Consider the following 20,502-nt stretch of genomic DNA (forward strand, 5'->3'; position numbering starts at 1 on the left):
CTCAAAATTGATCATAGTCCTAAATGTAGGAGATCAAGCTATGAAATATCTGTGGAAAGCATAGGAATAAATCTTTGTGACCTTGGATTAAGCAATGGTTTCATAGATATTATACCAATTTACAATGACAAAAAGTAGATATATTGGAATTCATCAAAATTAAAACATTTGTGATTCAAAGGATATTATCAAGTAATTGAAAAGATAACCCACAGAATGGGAGAAAATATTTGTAAATTATATATCTGGTAAGGAACTGGTATTCAGTATACATAAAGAATCCTCACATTTCACCAATGAAATGTTAATCATCCAACTAAAACTGAGAAAGATGTTTGAATAGACATTTCTCCAAAGAAGGTACTATATAACTGGCCAAGAAACAAATTAAGTTTCTTAATATCATTAGTTTTTAGGGAAAAGCAAATAAAAGCCACAATGAGATACCACTTCACACTCACTAGGAAGACTGCAATAAAAAGGATGGACCATAACAATTATTGACAAATATCTGGAGAAATTGCAACCCCCATACATCATTTGTGGGAATGGAAAATGGTGGAGCCACTTTAGAAAATAATTTGGCAGTTCTTCAAAAAGTGAAACAAAGTTACTGTAGAACCAGCACTTTCACTTCTACGTATATCTCCAAGAGAGTTAAAAACACATGCCCACACAAAAATTTGTACACAAATGTTCATAGTAACATTATTTATGATAGCCAAATGTGGAAATAACCCAAATGTCCACCAATTAATGAATGGATAAACAAAATGTAATATGTCCATACACTGGAATATTATTTGGCTATGAAAATGAAGTGCTAATACAAGCTACAATGTGGATTAATCATGAAATATTATGCTAAGTCAAAACAGTCACACACAAAAAGCCTCAAATTGTATATATATATTTTTTAATTTTAAACGTCCAGAATAGGCAAATCTATAAGATGGAGAGTAGATTAGCAGTTGCTAGAGGCTGTAGGAAAGAAAAGATGTGAAGGGACTGCTAATTGAGGTGGGCTTTCATTTTGGGGTGATGAAATGTTCTAGAATTGCAGAATTGTATTTAATGTACAACTGTATAAATATACTAAAAATCATTGAATTGGACAATTTAAAAGGGTGAAATTTATGACATGTGAATTATATATCTCGGTAAAAGTTTCATTAAAACAATAATAAACTTAGTCATAGCCTTTAAAGATTGTCAAATTAAAAATGTTTATGTAAAATCATACATTAATTAGAAGACTAACATGAGCTGCCTGTGATATACACCCTTCTCCACAGCTAATCTTTGCACATTGGAGAAAAAGCATGGGCTGTTGAATTAGATAAGTGAAAGCTTTATACAAAGAGACATTAAGGAATACCAAGGTCTATTTATATTTATCAAACAATTGCTGATTTCAGTTTCAAAAACCTTATAGTAAAATAAGCACATCATAAATTTGGAATACCTCATAATATAATAAGATTTCCAATTTTCAAATTAACAGTAAATTAATTATAAAACATCCTGAACAATGTGAATATCCTATCTTTGTAAAATCAGTGGGAATCTGGTAAGTCAATACATACATACTTTCATTATATCAAATTTTCATTTAAGAACTTTGAATATCTTTTTGACAAGGACAGACACAGAGAGTTATGAAAGTTTAATATATAAACAATGTACAGATGTTAGGAAAAATACATACGTCTTCTCCAAATTAGATAAATCAGTCTTGCTTCATGAAGGAGACTTGTGCTGTAGTGATTGTATTTCTCATGTTGATAATCGTATTGATAGTTTATAATAACGAGAACAAGCCTTCTGTGTTGTTCTTGATCTTTGCTTTTACTGTTGTTAATTTGTTTTATTGTCCATTATGTGGAAATGAAGAGGAAGGAAGGGACTAGAATAATTGAGTTGGTCAATACTTTGTTTTGTTGCCATAGGCTTCCTATTTTGGATGTCAAGAGAGATCCCTCTGCCTCCATCTTTATTGGCCTCATCTATGTAACTAGGTCCGCATTTTGTTTATTCTTTTTAGTGTTGAAATCCTTCCTGGGTAGGAAGACCTGCTCCTCACATCTTGATTAACTCTCACAAAGTTGTGGTTCTGGGAGGGTGGACCTTTTTAGGAACTGGTCTCTTGCCCACCACTCCCAGTGAATTATCCATCTGCTAATTGCTTCCATCTGCTATTTGACCCCTGATAAACATGAATGAACCTTGAAAACATTACGCTGAGTGGAATAAGCCTGTTTTACAAGACCAAATAGTATGATTTTGTTTATATGAAATGTCTTTAATAGGCAAACCTATAGAACAGGAAGTAGATGAGTACTTGCTTAGGTCTGCGGGGATGAGGATACAAGAGAGTGGTGGCTACAAGATAAGGAGTTGCTTTTCTGAGATAATGAAAATGTTCTACAATCGACTATGGGGATGATTTTACATGCCTGTGAATATACAAAAAGCAATTAAATAATATACTTTAAATGTGGTGTGTGAATTTTCTATGTGAATTACATCTCAATAAGGCAGTAGTTAAAAAAGAACAAGCAAAACTGAAAAAAAAATATTGATCTCTGTTGGAAACAAGTCTAAATTTACAACATCGCCGAGTAACATTCCTGGTAGCTCCTTGCATGTTTGTTCTCCTTCCATGCCCACCCCACCACACATGCACACACACACACACACACACACACACACACACACACACACACACAACCTGAGCTACTTCAGTTTCTCTATTCTTCCTTATTCTCTATTCTTCCTTATTCTTCCAGTTTCCTCCCTTTCCTTCTGATCCACTGTTTCACGGGTCCTAGTATACCTGGTAGTTGAGTTTTCCAAGTATTCCTTGGTTTGAGATGTTGTCCATACTCTTCCCAGTGTTCTCTATAAATTGCACAATGTCTAGTCACATTTGAGGCTGTCATAGCTAAGACTATTTTACTTCATGATAAAAGTAGTATGTTTATTGGACCTTAACAGGCTTACTCCATCCAGAGTTTTGGAGAAAGGTTTATACTACAGTAGCACAAGACAAGATATGGGAAGGCCTTTGCAGTTTTTAAGAAAATAAAGTAACTTTGCTCCAGCAGGGTTTGGGTGAGTTGGACACTAGAAAAGCAAGAAGGGACAAAAGTGTTGGGGAAGACTTGTATCCCATGCTGAGAAATGTGGGAAGGGGATAACCATTAGGCAGTGGGGAATCTCTGAGTGTTTGATAATGGTCAAATACTAGAAGATTTTTTTGTATCTGTATTATTTCAGTGCTTTTTGATACTTTCTAAATCTATTCTCAATTTGTAGCATATGGTCACACAAAACTAATTTTCTTCCCTTGAAATGATCATTTCATGTTTTAAAACCATCATTAATTTAATTTTATACAACTCTAATGGTTATCATGAGTCACATTCGTTATCATCATTATTATTATGTAATTTTGGGGTTAAATATTAACTAGGCTTTTAAATTTCTAGCTAAATATTTTATCGCAGACCCTTTGATTTCATGCTAGTTGTTTTGTATCCATGACTGAACAACCTGAATGTTTCCAAATTTTTGGCACAAAGGCTGCATAATTTAGAGATAAAGAGCTTCTTTAAAAATTAAAAAAAAATGACAATCTATAAACATAAAAATTGCTAAATGAAACTAATACAAAACTCTTAGGAATCACAGTGATCAAATTGTGAGATTGATTAATTTGCAAATCATAGCATATAAGCAAGGTAACTTTTAGTCATGGGCTCTCTGTCATATTTCTCCTGACACAATTTTAATAAGATTCAGACAGGATCCAGAGAATCAGTTTTGATCCCTGCCACTCTATTTTCCCTTCAGCCCATTTAGATAATTATTAACTTAGCTATGCTAATTATCATCACTCTATTTATGAGCAGTCTTTAGAACGTTCTCAGATGCAAGTGATTTCTACTTCTCCTTAAGTCCTAGATGTTTTCATTGTCACTCACTTTTTCTTCCTACTTAGTGTCTAGTACACATCATATGTATACCTTATATCCTTAATTATTGATAAGTATTATTGATACTTCAAGCCCTAATCATATTTTTCTCCATCCCCCCATTGTGCTTAGCAGAGCATCAGCAAAGAGTAGGCACTCAAGTGTCTTTGAACAAATGAATGATATATTTTTCTCATTATCTTCTTTTAAGTTTCTCTCTCATAGCAATTCCTCCTTTCAGCTGTGCACTGAGATCCCTTTAGAAATTATTAGCATCCATTATATCTCAATGTAAATTATCAAATATCTATTTTGAAAAGGCACTCTATTATGAGGCTAAGAGATGGACAGATAGAAAAGACCCTCGGGGCGCCTGGGTGGTGCAGTCGGTTAAGCGTCCGACTTCAGCCAGGTCACCATCTCGTGGTCCGTGAGTTCGAGCCCCACGTCGGGCTCTGGGCTGATGGCTCAGAGCCTGGAGCCTGTTTCCCATTCTGTGTCTCCCTCTCTCTCTGCCCCTCCCCCGTTCGTACTCTGTCTCTCTCTGTCCCAAAGAAAGTAAATAAACGTTGAAAAGACCCTCAAGGAGACTATATATTGATGATATATATGTTGGTAATAGTAGATTATATATAATCTTTCAAAAACCAAAGATGATGAAATTAGAGATTGCCACAGATATGTTTTACACACCTTTGTTACTAATTTTTAAAAATTGAACTAAAAGAAATTTTCAAAGAACGACTGGAGCCCATCTATTTCAGATAAGCAATCTGGATTTGTCTGTTTTTATAAAAAGAATGTGTCTTTTTTGTGCTATTTTGACTTTTTTTGAAAGAGAACTTTTTGTAACTTTTATGTACAGAAAATTCAACAGCTTATGCTTAGCCCAATTTTGTGGCCAGTTCTTTAGCCTTTTCCAACTTGGCAATGTGAGCCACTGCCTGTGGACCTAGGATATTGCGTCCCCAGTGACAGCATATCTCATCATATCTGTCATTGTAATTGGTCCTGATAGCTTCCACCTGCTTAGCCAGAACTACAGCTCTTTTGTCTTCCGAGTTAACCTGTGTGAAGGTGACAGTAGTGCAGGTCTTCCTGTGGACCAGATGTCCTAGCTTGGCCTCCTTTCCCTTGATAATGCAGTAGGGAACCCCCATCTTACAACACAGGGCACACAGGAAGACAACCACCTCAGTGGGATCCACATCATGTGCAATCACTGCCAGCTGAGCCTTCTTGTTTTCCACCAAGACGGTGACAGTATTAACCCCAGCTCGAAGGACAGGTGACCTCTTAGAGGGGACATCACCTTTGCTGGCAGCTTTCTACTCAGCCTGGAGCAACAATCTTTGCTTCTTATTTGTCTCTGGTCTGTATCTGTGGGCCAGCTTAAGCAGTCGAGTGGCTGCTTGGTGGTCCCGGGCCTGGGTGAACTGGTTAATTATGGGAGGCACTTTTAGACATTTATAGAGAATATCCCTTTGCCACTGCAGCCTGATTGGTGACAAAGCGGATGAGGTCCCTTTTGGGCTGGATATCCTGTCTAATACCAAAATTCTTGGGCCTTTTCTCAAATAGGGGATTGACCACCTTCTTGGCCTCCTGCTTCCTCATGTCAGCAGGAGCAGGGTTGACCATTTTGTTCTTAACCTTCTTTCCTTTCAGCATCTTGGATGACTGGAGCTGTGCTTTCATTTTTAAAAATTTTTCTTACTTGACTATAGTTAACATGCAGTGTTACACTAGTTTCAGGTGTATTACAACTTGGCGATTTGACAAATTCATACACCGTGCTATGTTCACCACAAGTATAGCTACCATCTGTCCCATTACATTGCTATTACAATATCATTGACTGTATTCCTTATGCTCTGCTTTTTATTCCTGTGACTTGGTCATTCTATAACCGGAAGCCTGTATCTCCCTTTCCCCTGTACCCATTTTGCCCCCACCCACCCCACACTCCTCCCCTCTGGCCACCATCAGTTTGTTCTCTGCATTTATAGTTCTGATTTTGTTTGTTTATTCTTTTTTTTTTTTTTTTGGATTCCATTTGTGAGTGGAATCATATGGTATTTGTGCCACTTTCAACTGATACCATTAACAGATGGGTTCCTTTAACTTAGGGTCACAGATCAAACTTAATCATCTTGTCTTTCCCTAATCAAAATTATGGTTTGGTTGACAATTTAAGAAACTATTTTTTAAAGTTATTTAAAGGTTGGTTAACTTAACTGCTTTAAACTTTTGAAATTCTCAGTTTCTATATAAAGTGTATGGTTCATGATCTCAGGATATATACAGCTGTTGCAATTGTTTTTCGTGCCTCATTGTCAAGTGGCATAAAGGAGGAATTTGGCGGCTGGCTTTAGAATTCTTTTTCTGTAAACTGATATGCAACACATTCCAAAATAAAATATCTAATATGCCCGTAATTGGTAATGAATTTGGAATTTGGGATACACAATATTATTGCTACATTTATAAGTTACCCAACAGAAGGAAGCAAATTCTAGATCTTGCTGATCTTCATCAAGATTTAATAGGTAACTTGGTTGCCCCAAGGGTTTCTTGGCTGGTGAACAATCTTGGCTGATGGAAAAAGATTCCTTTGAAGTGTTTGTTTCATAATTTAAATTAGTCCAGGACAAGGAAGAATTGAGGACAGAGGATAACTCAGTGAAGAGATGGACCACTGCAAAGGAGGAAGAATCTTGCAGCATAACAATTCTGGGAAATAAGAAATTTGAGCAGGTCAGTCAGTATAAACCCAAGTATTTGAGGATTTGAGTGTAAAATAAAAATCTAAGAGCAAGGACAGACCCTTTCCGGATGGTTAATCATAAAGTACAAAAATTAGCTGAGTTCAAAGTCTGTGCTGAAAATAGGAGTGGGTGATCTTTTAGAGGGTTAAAATCTGTGGCGGACTGTCTGAAAAACACAGCAGTATTTTCGTGCTGCTAGGACAGGGAATGTGGAGAGGGCACCTGATGGTGGGGAGTTCTCCTCTTACAGCCATGTGCAGCAGCCTCCACTAGATTAACAGTCCTGGCCTCCAGCCACACACTTTAGTCACTCTCCCCATGAAGAAGGCATGTGCTGTCGCTTTGCTGGATCACAGGTGTTGATTCATTTCTCCCCTGGGGCAGAATGGGGAGGGGTAATATATACAAAGGCATCATTTGGTGTTTGATTATTGCATTTCTCCCCTCTCCACTCCAGATGAATATGAGGTAAAGATCCTTTATATTTAGAACAAAAAAAAATTTTTACAGAAAAATTACAATAGTATAGGGTTCCCATATAGCCCACACCATTTTCCCTGTTAGTAACTTCTTACAGTATTAGTATGGTACACTTGATACAATTAGTGAACCAATATATTGATACATGATTATTAAATAAAGTCCATACTTGATTCAGATTTCCTTTTTACCAATTCCTTTTCTGTTCCACTGAGAACATCATGTGACATTAATCATTGTGTCTCCTTAGGCTCGTCTTGGCTCTCACAGTTTCTAAGACTTGTTTTTGATGACCTCAGTGTTTTTGAGGATTATTGGTCCTGTCATTTGTAGAATGTCTCTCAGTTGTGATTTACGGGTATTTTTCTCACAACTAGAATAGGATTATGTGTTTTGGAGATGAAGATCACAGAGGTAACATGCCATTCTTATCACATACTATAAAGGGACAAACTATCACCTTGATTTTCACTATTAATGTTGACTTTGATCACCTGGCTGAGGAAGTGTTGGTCAATTTTCTCCACTTAAAACTTGTCTCCTTTCCATAATGTATTATTTGGAAGGAAGTCATTATGCACAGCCCACAGTTAAGAACTAGGGAGCCCTGCTCCACTTCTTTGAGGATTGTTCAATGTTAACATTAAGCATTTGATACATGTGTTGTGCAACATTTTTACAAAGGAGTTGTGCTGTTCAGTTACTGGGGATATTTATGAACTTAAAAGGCAACTGACAGAATATTGTGGTTTGGGTAAATGTGCAGAAATGGGTAAGAAAGAAAATTTATTCTTTCATTTGCTGGACATTTTTTGATCACTGACTCTGGTTTCAAACTTGATGCTGTATCAAAGACTTGCCCTCAGAGAGGTTATTACAGTTAAGCACAATAAATAATTTTTAAAAATCTAGGGGCTCCTGGGACTCGGTCAGTTGAGCAACCGACTCTTGATTTTGGCTCAGGTCATGATCTCATGGTTCATGAGTTAGAGCCCCACGTCAGGCTCTGCAGTGGCAATGTGAACCCTGCTTGGGGTTCTCTCTCTTTGTGTCTCTCTGCCCCTCCCCCACTCACTCTATTAAAAATCAATAAACAAACATTTAAACAACAAAAAAAAAAAAACCAGCAAAGCTACAGTAAAACATGAGGGCAAAAATTTAACATAAAACTTTTTGTTGCCTGAAGATAAATTTCTACAGACTAGAGCAGTGTTTCTCGGGGCTTAGTGGGAATTTAGTGCAAATTGACACAAAAAGGTGGATCTTTCAAGTAGCCAGAATATGACCCTGTTTGTGTCCTAGAGAAGAAGTATGGTACATAACTCTTATCCTTCACAGGTGGGTCCCCTGCAGGGCCTAAGGGCAACATGCTTCCCTGGAGATAAACAACTAACTGAACCTGGGCCAGTGAAAATAATTCTCTCATCTTATCCAAATGAATTTTTCACAGTCTGCCTGTTTATTCATACCATTTCCACTTGGATTAAAATAGTGCTTTTATTCACTTATTTAATTATTATTTGGGCTTTAGAGCTTCACCTATATAACCTAGACAAGAAGTTCTCAAAGAATATTACAAATCACCAAGTCACAGGGTATCGATAGATAGTACACACACATTGTTAATCTTGGAATTCATTGGGTTTGATGAAATCCGAGGTTTATTTTCACTCTTTTCTTTTATATTAATTAGAGCTAAAATAAGCATGACTAGAATCAGGAGTTTTGTGAGTGCCAAATTATTTGTTTTCTGCTACTTCCATGTTGAAAGAGCCCTGATACTGTATGGTGTCCAGCTTTGCCCAAATTGGCTCCCGGCTAAGTTATGATTGTTATAAATCTACTACAATGCTCCTATTCTTCTAGCTAGTAGTTGGTTTAGGGTGAGTTCTACCCCATTTCTGATGGAGACTTGAGGGAGGTCAACTGAGAGTAGAGGGCTTTGGGAAAGAGTTTGTATCACTCCTTAAATTAGATGAACAAGGAAGAGACTTTATATATTTTCCTGTATGATTGAGTCCCTGGTCTGTAGCCATTTGTGAGCACAAAGGATGTTAGCTTGGGAGAGTCAGACTTGCTAAGAATGGCAAAACAGGAAAATGAAGAGAACTTTGGTGCCATAATATCATTGAACAACTGAATTAACAAACACTGGACCATTTGTTTGTGAGATAACAAGTTTTCTTCCTTTTTGTTTAAGCCAATTGGGTCAAGCTTATTTTCTATTTGCAACCAAAGCATTCCATAAGAATGGTTATATACATAAAACCACACGTGTGAAAGAATTTAGGGCTATTTAAGATATTTCAAAGATAATTTTTTCTTTAAGTGTTTTTTCAATGTATTCTGACTTTAGAACCTAATCCCTGCTAAGACACAATTCCCCAGAATGTTCATTGATGAAGGATGGTAATCTTACTTCTTAGTCTAGCATCTACCTTATTTTCTTTTACATATTTTGAGTTAATGTCCTAACTTCTGTTTCCCTTGTCTGGAAAGTCCACTCATTGGGTGGACTTCATTGTATCTCAATACTATCTTTTGGACAAGGATTAACATCCGGCCCAGTTCAGGCAACTTAGATGCTTTCTCCAGGCTATTTGGATTTGGGTCTCTGAGACATGGGTCAGTTTTTTTGCTTTTTGTTTTTTTAGCTCTTTCACTGAAAAGGAATGCAAATTAAGATCTGGACCGACCATGTTTGGCCTTACACATGACAAAATAGAGAAGGCAATTAGGCAAAAAAAGAAAAAAAATGAAGGGAGAGAAGCAGGAGTAAGAGACCACATCAATCCAGAGAGACAGAGAGAGTAATTTTAATGTCCATTTTCTGGATCTATTTGCTTCTGAGGGCTGGCCTCAGATTTCATGAAATAAGTTTATATTTGCTAATGTTTCATACTTCTCATTAAAAGAAATCGAGGGAGTCTATGTTACTTGCAACCTTTTGATACTTGACTAAGGTACTTGTGAACTAAAAGAGACTTAATGGGATTTGATTTTCCTGTTTTGGTAATGCCACAGCGATCGGCATTCTCTTATGGCACTGATATCAATCTGTCTTGCATTAGAGCAACTTGGTGACTTACATAATCTACTTAGTAGTGTGTGAGTTTAAGAGAAAAGATTAGCCTTATTAATTTTTTAATCTATTAAATCATGAAGTATTATCCTTTGTCTATAACAGAAATTTAAAATACTTGTTGAAAGAGAACTATTGCCTGATGAAGGAGTAAATGGGATTTTCATCCTTCCAAATTAAATGTTTAGTTCAGGTATCTTAGGAATGCCCTGAACCACTGACTAAAGACATATCCAAATAATCATTTTGTTTATTCAAAGTTATTTAATACAATTAAATCATTTTCAGCACTAACCAGCATTGTTCCCTAGGAATATTTCAAAGCCAAAACAAATGCCATTGTAAGTTTTAAAATATTGTTGGAGGTTAAGTAGTTCTTTTTAAAACAAACATGTTCTTTTTAAATTAATTTGAAGACAATGATTTTCTTAATGTGATTTTGTTGACAATAATCTTAAAAATTTTTATTAAGAGGAGACATTGCTATAGGGTTGGGATTGCTCTAATGACCCTTCTTTCAAACAGTACATGAATTATCCTCTTTACAGAATGAGAATCAAAGAAATCCTCTAACTATTCTAAGATGGCTCAACTCTAGGCCCCTGACCTTTCTTTTCTTAGAGCATTTACGTTGGAAAACGAATTAGAAATTCTTTCTCTGCCCCATTTGAAATGTATATTGTCTTTTCCCTGCCTTTTGCTATCACCAAGAATGTCTTTCTCAAGGACCTGGGGGCCATCTCTTTGAAGTGTAATCATCACAGAAGATAGTGCCTATATCTTTGGCTATCAGATATCAAGTATTCTGGGAGGCTAGGGGACAACTTCCTTGGGCACATTGCTCCAGATTGTAAAACTACCTCCTGACATGAAGATATGAGAAAATTACTTTTCCTTTGGGTAAAGCCAATTAGCAAACACAGGTGCCTGCAGTTCCCCCAACCTAGTGCTTTGTGCCTCTTGGATTTCAATGCCTTTTTCCTTCCCCAGATCCAGGAAGTTCTCAGCTATTATTTCTTCAAGTACACCTTCAGCACCTTTCCCTCTCTCTTCCTCCTCTGGAATACCAATTATGCGTATTTTATTTCTCTTTAGTGCATCACTTAGTTCTCTAATTTTCCCCTCATACTCCTGGATTTTTTATCTCTCTTTTTCTCAGCTTCTTCTTTTTCCATAATTTTATCTTCTAGTTCACCTATTCTCTCCTCTGCCTCTTCAATCTGAGCCGTAGTTGTCTCCATTTTATTTTGCAACTCGTTGATAGCATTTTTTAGCTCCTCCTGGCTGTTCCTTCGTCCCTTGATCTCTGTAGCAATAGATTCTCTGCTGTCCTTTATACTGTCTTCAAGCCCAGCGATTAATTTTATGACTATTATTCTAAATTCACTTTCTGTTATATTGTTTAAATCGCTTTTGATCAGTTCGTTAGCTGTCGTTATTTCCTGGAGGTTTTTTTCAGGGGAATTCTTCCGTTTCCTCGTTTTGGATAGTCCCTGGAGGCGTGCGGAACTGCGGGGCACTTCCCCTGTGCTGTCTTGAATAACTTGAGTTGGTGGGCGGGGCCGCAGTCAGACCTGATGTCTGCCCCCAGCCCACCGCTGGGGCCACAGTCAGACTGGTGTGTGCCTTCTCTTTCCCTCTCCTAGGGGCTGGATTCACTGTGGCGTGGTGTGGCACATCTGGGCTACTTGCACACTGCCAGGCTTGTGGTGCTGGGGATCTGGCATATTAGCTGGGGTGGGTAGGCAAGGTGCACAGGGGCAGGAGGGGCAGGCTTAGCTCACTTCTCCTTAGGTGATCCACTTCAGGAAGGGCCCTGTGGCAGCGGGAGGGAGTCAGACCCGCCAGAGGGATGGATCCGCAGAAGCACAGTGTTGGGTGTTTGCAGGGTGCAAGCAAGTTCCCTGGCAGGAACTGGTTCCCTTTGGGATTTTGGCTGGGGGATGGACGAGGGAGATGGCGCTGGCGAGTGCCTTTGTTCCCCTGCCAAGCTGAGCTCTTTCGTCCAGGGCTCAACAACTCTCCCTCCAGTTGTCCTCCAGCCCTCCTGCTCTCCGAGCAGAGCTGTTAGCTTATAACCTTCCAGATGTCAAGTCTCACTTGCTGTCGGAACATACTCCATCCTGCCCCTCCGCTTTTGCAAGCCAGACTCAGGGCTCTGCTTGGCCATCCGGCGGCCCCTCCACCCTGGCTCCTCCCGCCAGTCCATGTAGTGCACACCACCTCTCCGCCCTTCCTACCCTCCTCCGTGGACCTCTTGTCTACACTTGGCTCTGGAGAATCCGTTCTGCTAGTCTTCTGGTGGTTTTCTGGGTTACTTAGCCAGGTGTGGGTGGAATCTAAGTGATCAGCAGGACACGCAGTGAGCCCAGCGTCCTCCTATGCCGCCACCTTCCCAGGATCCTCCTCCCCCAACCTACTTCTTAAAAACTCTCCAGCTGCTTTTTTTTCAAATTTTTATTTAAATACTAGTTAGTTAACATATAGTGTAATATTGGATTAACCACTTATGTATAACACCCAGCACTCATCACAAGTGCCCTCCTTAATATCCATCACCCATTTAGCCCATCCTCCATGCATCCCCCTCCATCAACCCTCAGTTTATTCTGAGGTAAGTGTTTTATTTATTCTGAGGTAAGGATTTTTCCCTTAAGGTTGCCATTCCATGCTTTCTGGTTTTTACTGCTTGTAACATTTACCTCCTAAGCCTTCCAGATCTGCTTACCTCAGCCGCTCAACCGACTGAGCCATCCAGGCACCCGGAGGCTTGCCTTTGTAAGACTACACAGAACTCCTTCACCATGTACAAATGGAAGAACAAATCAACTGCTAGTGTTTAATGAGTGTCTACACTATGTAGATCCTGCACTAAAATGTTAGTTTTATATCTGATAAGAATTAGCATATGCTGTTGATATTGTCCATTTTCCACATTGAATAAGGTGATTTGTTTCATCATTTTTACACATCATTTTTATATAAACTTAAATATATAAGCATGGTTTTATTATTCCTTGGTCAAGAAATTACTCATTTACTTAGATAACATTTATTAGTCCATATTATGTTAGAAGTGATAATGCCAGAGATAACTTTTCTTAAGTTGCTCATGATTGAGGAGCTGAGACAGACATCTAAACAGATGATTATAATACAACACAACCTGCACAATAATAAAGGAATTTTTGAAAGTGTTACTTGAGCAGAAGAAAAGGAAATGAGTATGGTTTGGATGCAAAGCAGTTTAGGAAAGATGCTACAGAGTATACCTGCAAATGCTATTATCTTCCATACCAGAATTTTCCTACAGACTTTTATAAAGGTTTTCCAATTATGATTTAGGGGCAGGAGCTGATCTAATAACGTGGGTATAGTTTACTAGAATGTGATTTTTTTTTGTTTTCTGGTCAGTTAACAAACAATGGTGTTAATGTACTAGCTATAGAGCCTGGCACCCACATTTTGGAATGGGTGAAAACAATTCAAAGCAATCTGCTCCAAAATGAAGACAACAAGATATTTCTGCCAAGAGATGATGGCAGAGTTCTAAATAGAATCATTTTGTGATGGTAGAACTGTTTCTCATCTTCCTTCCTTTATAGCATATCTTGTTTACATTTGGTTAATAAATTAAAATGCAATTGTTACCACAAAGCAGGCCACTTGAACAAGTGTGTTTCCAGAAAATTTTCATTTAGGTTATGTTTGGCTCACATGTGTTTATGGAATGCCATCACTGTGTTACCCACTTTGAATGCATTTAGGTAGCACCAAGTAACAGGACCCATTGAACACATATTTGAGTTTCATATGAGGCATATGTTCATTTAGGCAGCTGCTGTAGTTTCTGTGCTATCAGTAGAATTCTACAAAGTAATTAGGACAGTGTGTGCAAGACCAAAGACCTGAAAACTAGTAACTGAGTAGCTCTCCTTTCAAAGTTGAAGCAAAAGAAATCTTAGATAAAGGGGGTATACAGGCATGCAAATATTTGAAATTGAATAGTAGCAGTAAAATTTTTATTTTAAAAAAAGATTTAGGAAAAACTGGTATAAGTAGAATATAGGATACCTACTACAGGAAAATACATTGGAATCTTGGATGGATGGAACATATCCTCTCAGTCAGATACCATATTCAGATGTGGTTGTTTGTTGTTGTTACTGTTGTTGGTGTGGTGGTGATTTTGCTTTCTGTAGATATGCTGATGCTTACTTTAGAGAAATTAAAGTTGGGCTTCCTGATTAAGATTATTTGTCATTCTACTTTAGTCAGATGAATATCTCTGAACCAGTATACTTTCTTCAATACCAATGAGCCCCAACCCTTGGTAGCCTCTAGAAATATTTCATAATGCTTAACTAAAAATGCAGATTTCCAAGTTATCCTTCAAAATTTTGTATTTGTACACCAGGGTAGAACCTAGGAAGCTGTGTTCCTAATAATGTCCCTGGGTGATTTTATCTCTATTTATTTTAATTTTTTTGGTACACATTTTTTTGACAGAGAGAGAGCATGTGTGTGGTCGTGCATGCAATCAACAGAGGGGTGAAACGTGGGGAGAGAGAAAGAAAGAGAGAGAGAGAGAGAGAGAGAATCTTAAGCAGGTTTCACACCTAGCACGGAGCTCATCTCATGACTAAGGGATCATGACCTGAGCCAAAATCAAGAGTTGGATGCTTAACCAACTGAGCACCAAGTGCCCCTTGATACACATTTATATATGCCACTTGTATATTTTTTTCTTTTGTAGATTACTGTTTTGTGTCCTTTGCCATTGTCTTCTTTTCCTTTTCTTAAAACTGATTCATAACAAAACTTATGTATTTATATATCTAAATTTTTGGTATATATCTTGATATTTATGTGTCTTGATATAGATAGATAAACTTTGATCTCTTATGTATATGGCAAAAATGCTCCCCATGTGTTTTAACTGTATGTTTGAGTGTATTTGGGTGGGGGGGATTATATGTGTGCATAATAAACAGGTAGTAACTGACATTGATTCTTGGTCCCATGATCTATGGCATATTCCATTGCTAAGAGAGGGATGACTTGAGTTATTGGTTTCAGTGGGATTATGTTTTTGCAATACACACCAAATTTTAACCAATATCTTCTGGCACTTGCTATTCCCCTTTGTTCCTCTAAAGCCAATCAAGGCAAGAGGCTATTCTGAACTCACTGCTCTGGAGAGAAGATGTATTGGCAAAAAACAGAAGAGCAGCAGAGGAGGAGCTACTTCTGGCTTTTAGGTTTCAAGAGTTCAGGCCCTGCAAGTAGTAGAAAGGATTAAGGTAGCAAACAATAGATTTGAGAAGAAAATATGATGAATCAGGCCTAGTCTTTCTACCCCCAAACTTAGGGGGAAATTAATATTTGACTAGAGGGATGGGTCACTTGGGAGGGAATCTAAGGGTTCTTAACTACCAGAGAGGCTATGTGTGAGAAGCGGCCTTGTTCCCTTCCTGTGTGTAGGGGAGTGCATGTAGGGGCACAACCCTCTGAAGGATTAGTGGGCTCTGAGAGAAGAGGGAACATATGGCCCCCTTTCTTCAATGATTGTTTAGTAGATCCAATGATTGTTTAGTAGATCCATATACAAGTCCCAAAAAACAGTTTCTATGATATATTTAGGACACAGACCCCAGATGGCCTCATAAAGTTTCTAGTTCTCCAACAGAGAGGGGAAACAGAATGTGTCTTTTATGGCTGAGAGTTGAGAAAAATAGTAGAGGTTGACATGGATATGTAGGGAATTTGCAGATAGAAATAAGAGATGAGTCAGTGGCTAATTGTGTATCAATAGTTGGGGATCTAGGTCTTTGTAGTCCCTTTACAGAGGCAATCTCTGGGAAAAGGCAGAGGGAGGTATGAAAATATGAATTAAATTGATTTCTGAAAAATATACTTTGATATACTTTGTATACACGCGCTTTGTGTACAGTCCTTGGCCTGGTAAGATGTCACCATGGAGCCCATGCACAGAGGCCCATTGCAATCATTGGAGAGGAAAAGCCAAAATATCCCCTGGATATACATACCAAACAGGCCAGGTGTAGATAAGAGTTACGTATTAAGAAGCACTCTGGATCCCAGGACATTTGATTTTTCTCCAGATCATCTCCAGTCTCAAGACAGCCTCATGTTAGTGGCATTCTGAAAGTCCTTTCTTTCTCCTAACTATCAGTGTGGAAGAGAACAGAATGAGGTTTTCAGAACAGGATGCTCCCACCTTTTTCAGTGAGGTTTTGTCCACTAGTCAGTCCACCATGTGACCCTGTGTGGTCGGTGGATATTCACAGGGTGAGCTACTCAATCTCCTACCTCATCTTTTAACTTATTCTTTCTTGATTCCTCTTTTATTGGGTCTATAATTTTATGGAACAGGTTCAATTAGTTACCCTGGCTTTTTTAACCAGGGGGACTAGCTTTCCATCATCTAACATCTGGGTACGTTTACTGACCTTAGATCAGGAAATGTTTTCTTCAAGGGGCCAAAGAGTAAATATTTTAAGGCTTTACAGGCTGTTTGGTCTCTGTTGCAACTACTTGACTCTGCCACTGTAGCACATAAGCAGCCATAGGCAATATGTAAATGATGGGCATGATTATGTTTTCATAAAGCTTTACAAAATAAGCATCTGACCAGATTTGGCCAGTGAAGTTAGTTTGCCAAACAAACTGCCTTAGACTGTGGCTCACCCCACTTTTTGTCTAAGAATTGGCTGGTGGAAAATCAGGATTTGGACTATGCTGAGAAGGATATTCAAGGTAAATATTTTATTTGCCTCTCCAAACAATGTATAAAAATAAGCTTGCACAGCATTGTGTGGACTGAACTGTTGGTGTTATTTAAAATTGAGTAATCCAAACTTTGAGAAATGGGCTGTGAACTCTGATTCTAGCTATATGAGTCAGACAGGCCACACTGGTAGAGAATAAGATTGCCGAAAATGCAAACAGATTTTCTCCCAATCAGCCTGGGGCATGAAGGATAACATATTCTCTCCTGGGGTGTAAGCACATGGGTAATGGGCCTGGGTTATGCTTCACTTCTGAGGTATGAAGAGTCCTGTCATTAAAGACTAGGGTCCCTCAACATGTCAATCCTGTTGGGAGTCTGATAGGTCCTTAAAGCTCGGTTTGGAACGCTCAGGTTGGCCACTCCCAGCAACAGTATTTGCCACCTTCTCTGCTACACTTCCTTGTCCCCAAGCTTTCAGAGAGACATAATAAATGTCACAGTTCTCCTCAATTATGTTGGAGGGACATAGGATGCAGTGTCTCCTTCATAGGGCTGGCAGGGGCACTTCAGGGGTGATCACTAGTCAGCTGCAGCTGTGAGTAGACAGCCCAGGAAGAAGTGAAGGGTTTCACGTGCAAGCATGTGAGAGTTAGTGGCCTCAGAAACTCCCAGAACAGCTGCTAGAAATGTTTTGAGCAAGGCAGACTTTTGACAAATGCACCAATGGGGACTGGGGTTATGATAGTTGGAATGTACAAAGAAATATAGGCTTATTTCATATTTGGCACCTTGTAAGGCCACTGAGATAGGTTAAAACTGATTTCTAACACACCCACATGCACTTATCTATATATATCTATGTCTATATATCTGTATATAGATTTATATATTCTAAATTTGCTTGTTATGTGCACCTTATTTATGGTCACTTTTATTGTTGGGTTTCCTCCAAATACTTAGAAAGATTCAAACTTTCTACTGTTATAAATACTTTTTATAATTGTCTTTGTGAGTAAAATGTAGTCTGTGTTTTTCAAATGGTGTTCTTGAGATAGCTTCCTAGAAAGAGATTTGCTAAGTCAAATTACATGAGCATTTTTAAGGTCCCTGTTACATGCTGACATTTTGCTTCCAACAAAGTGTGAAAGTGCCTGTCTCACTTAGCTTTTAAAAGCACTGGATATGAAGGAGATCATTGCTAATTCAACAAATATTTTAATTTTATTTATTTGATTACTAATCAAATTGAATATTTTATGTGTTTGTTAGCCGTTTTGTGTTATTTTTTTGAATTTTTTTGAATTTTTTTAATGTTTATTTATTTTTGAGAGAAAGAGAAAGAGTGCAATCAGGGGAGGGGCAGAGAGAGCCGGAGACACAGAATACGAAGCAGGCTCCGGGCTGTGAGCTGTCAGCACAGAGCCTGATGTGGGACTTGAACTCAAAAACCACAAGATCATGACATGGGCCGAAGTCGGACGCTTAACCAACTGAGCCACACAGGCGCTCCTATTATTTATTTTTTTAATTGCCAAGCATCATTATCTTCATTCTCCAGTTGAGGAAGCTGAGATTCAGAAAGCTTAAGTGACTTGCCTGGGGTCAAAGAGAAAATTGCAGGCATGGGACTTCATTCTAAATCCCGGTTCTCTGTGCTTATTCCATTCATTGTATAATAATGTCCTGAAAGAAGAGGAAATAGGGCTTTTTCCATTTCTGTTTATGACTCTATCAAAGTATATTTTTTAAAATTAATTTCTAGAAATTGCAACTGATATCAAAAATCTCAGGAGAAATTTATTGTAAGAGCTTGCAAAGCCTCATTCAAAGATGAAGGTCAACAGAGACAAAGTAGATACAATTTTAATCTGTTTTAATGAATTTAGCCTGATAAAATGAATTCCTTTTTGTAAAGATAAAAAAGACTATTGCTGTGGTTGGTTCTCAAAATATTTTATTCAACTTTTGATTAGACTAACTGCTACATAATATAGTAGTCCCCCTTATGTGCAGTCTCACTTTCTACAGTCACATTACCTATGTCATTCACCTCAGTTCATTTCATCATTAGAGGCATTTTACCTTCTCACATTGTCACAAGAAGAAGGATGGTAAGTACAGTACGGAGATGACATTCACATAGCTTTTATTACGGTATATTGTTATGATTATTCCATTTTACTATTAGTTATTGGTGGTAATCTATTACTGTGCCTTTTTTATAAAGTAAATTTTATCATAAGTATGTATAGAAAAACAGTATTTAAAGGGTCCAGTACTATCTGCGATTTTAAGGCATCCACTGGGGGTCTTGGAATGTGTCCCCCATGGATAAAGGGGGGCTACTGTATTTCACAAAAAAAAATTCACCCTTTTTCCAGTTGTAGAAATACCTTCTCATTTGGGATCCATACTTATTTTCTATTAAAAATTACATTTGTGGAGAGTAGGGTTGAGTTATGTCAGAAAGACAGAAGAGAAGACTAAGAAAGTCCTTCAACAAAAAACCTACAGTTGATAGTTTCTGTGGGCCCTCTCCATTCTTAACTATCAAGTACTTTTTGATAGTTAAGACTTTGGTCTTGAGACTCTTGTCTCCTCATTCTCTGTTATCCCTGGAGTCTGTAACTTTTGCCTCTCACTTCTTAATTGTCCCCTGTGCTCACATTTCCTCAAAGGCTTTGGGATTGAGGCTGCTGCTATTGACCCTTTCTGTTTCTTGGATAACTTTCCTATTTCTATACACATTTCCTTTCGATTATCTTTTTCTGAGGGCTATCCTTTTAGGGCAGGCATGTAGGCTCAGGGGTGTGTGGGTGGAACCGCTGCGTAGACATGACTTGGATTTGCATTACTTTGGGGTCTTAACAAGGAGAAGAAGTAATTAGAGTAGAACTCAAGGGGAAGGAGCAAGATAGCTTCACATCTAGTTTGAGTCTGGTACTAAAGCAGCCAAAGATTGCTGAGATTCATACGTGGGCTTTTTCAAAAGGCAGAAAATCAGATGGAGATTTAGAGCTAGGCCTAAGTTAGTGATAAACAATGACTCCAGAGCCTAATAGATGGGGCTTTCCCAATAATAGGAAACTGTGGAAGACCTGTGTATTTGGAAGACAATTATCTCTTTCTCTTGAACTTAACTAACATTTGCTATAAGCATTATGTTACTTTTCCAGCCAGCTAACATTAGGGACACTTTGCATTGAGTTTAAGGAGGGTATGACATGAATACACATATTAAGAGCAATACATATTTTGTGGAACAGATTATTTTCTATTTTTTCTTATTGAGGATTGCCCTTAAATATCACTAGAACAGGTCTTCAAAAGACATTGTGAATAAAAATAAATTTAAGTCCTAAATAAATTTAAACCCTAAATTATTACCTTGTAGATTTAGTTAATATTTTCACTATTTTATGCTTTCTTGATTTGTAAACT

At 38.0% G+C, this 20,502-nt stretch overlaps 2 long non-coding RNA genes and 1 pseudogene across 9 annotated transcripts in view; 1 reads left to right on the plus strand and 2 right to left on the minus strand.

Annotated features, from left to right (window-relative positions):
• LOC123385428 overlaps positions 1–20,502 on the plus strand; it is a 385,056-nt gene that overhangs the window by 229,960 nt on the left and 134,594 nt on the right. The window lies entirely within an intron of this gene.
• On the minus strand, positions 4,862–5,851 carry LOC101088163 (annotated as a pseudogene).
• On the minus strand, positions 6,507–16,871 carry LOC111560479. Of its 3 annotated transcripts, none has more exons than XR_006597903.1 (5): positions 16,781–16,871; positions 16,358–16,496; positions 15,413–15,586; positions 6,994–7,120; positions 6,507–6,710 (listed from the first exon to the last, which is right to left on the minus strand). It is a non-coding gene; the product is annotated as an uncharacterized LOC111560479 (long non-coding RNA). The 3 variants fall into 3 exon arrangements; XR_002742319.2 differs by having other exon boundaries at positions 6,968–7,120; XR_006597904.1 differs by lacking the exon at positions 15,413–15,586 and having other exon boundaries at positions 6,968–7,120.

Source organism: Felis catus, chromosome B2 (assembly GCF_018350175.1).
Source record: "Felis catus isolate Fca126 chromosome B2, F.catus_Fca126_mat1.0, whole genome shotgun sequence".
Lineage (NCBI taxonomy): Eukaryota > Metazoa > Chordata > Mammalia > Carnivora > Felidae > Felis > Felis catus.